Source organism: Lactuca saligna, chromosome 7 (genome assembly GCF_052625555.1).
Source record: "Lactuca saligna cultivar CGN05327 chromosome 7, ASM5262555v1, whole genome shotgun sequence".
In the NCBI taxonomy this organism is placed as follows: domain Eukaryota; kingdom Viridiplantae; phylum Streptophyta; class Magnoliopsida; order Asterales; family Asteraceae; genus Lactuca; species Lactuca saligna.
In genome coordinates, this window is record NC_136423.1 from 60391078 (window position 1) to 60392376 (window position 1299).

Below are 1299 nucleotides of genomic sequence, written 5' to 3' on the forward strand. Positions count from 1 at the left end.
TACTCTTCATACGGGAGCTACTCTTTCTTTGGTTTTCGCCAGTCTTCATCATATCGGTCCCCACTTGAGTAACATACTTGCACCTTTTTGTTTCCATTTTCATCCAAGTCGTAGTCTTTAGTAAGATGAGGTCCATTACAATTTTCACAACCCACCCAAATAGCATGGATCATTTGATCCATATTATCCATCCTCCTATCCATGGTTTTTAGCATAGCCATGACCGCTTTCAGTAGTTGCATATGTGAATCCCCTAGTAACATCATTTCTTGGATTGTGGTATTCTCTAGAGTGCTTAGAGAATTCTTCAATGAATTCCTTGATCACCGGGGGAGGATTCTTTGTGAGCGGGCCTTTCGAGTCAAGTAATTGCCTGGTTGTGACATTGACTCCATCATAGAAAATGGAGACTTCTTGCTGGCTATTAACGTCACGGTGTGGGCAGTTTCCTAGCAAGCTCTTGTACCTCTCCCAAGCTTCATATAGCGACTCTCCAACTTGTAGTTCAAAGTTAGCAATGACCTTCTTCAACTTGGCTATCTTGGAAGGCGGGAAAAAGTGATCAATGAATTCTTCATTCATCTTGGCCCATGTGGTGACTGATCCGGGGAGAAGTGACTTGAGCCAATCATTTGCAGCACCTTTGAATGTCACTGGAAGCATGCGAAGTAGCTGACTCTCGCGAGGCACATTTGGAACATTAAAGTAATCAGCTACATCATTGACATCCTCTAAATGCTTGTAGGCATCCTCGTGGTCTTTTCCATAGAAAGGAATTTCCTTTAGCTGGGCGAGTATGTGGCCCTTTAGCTCGAACGTAGCAGTACTGGGAATTGCAGGTTGCACAAGTCCCGGGCCGGTGTCATCACGGATCCTCTTCTTCCACTCTCCCATAGGTATTTCATCAATGTTAGCCATGGTACGAGCTAAATCGTTGCCGGAATCGGAGTCGTGCCCGTATGTAGGTTATTCTTCCTCCTCGATGTCGTACTCGGTGTCTTCGCTTGCTAAAGATGCGCTGGATGCACCTGATTTGCTGGTTTTCTTCTTCCCAAAAACAGTCATCAAATTAGACAAAGGTGACTTCTTCGGTGTATTGGAGCTCTCCACGTCCTTTCCTGTGTTCCTTCTCAATGAGGATTCGGGATCTCCAAACGGGGGTACCAGCGGAGTGTTTGATCCTCTGGTCATGAAAGTCCTGAAATAAAACAAGATAAAAACGTAAAAAGAACAAAAAATGCAACTAAAAAAAACAAAAATTAAAGGCAAAAATAATGCTATACTCGCCGAGTAGGTGCG

The 1299-nt window shown here is 44.0% G+C and overlaps 1 non-coding gene across 1 annotated transcript; it reads left to right on the forward strand.

Moving 5' to 3' along the window:
* Positions 1-427: 427 nt before the first annotated feature.
* On the forward strand, positions 428-534 carry LOC145007791 (small nucleolar RNA R71). Its single transcript, XR_013663156.1, has one exon. It is a non-coding gene; the product is annotated as a small nucleolar RNA R71 (small nucleolar RNA).
* Positions 535-1299: the final 765 nt, after the last annotated feature.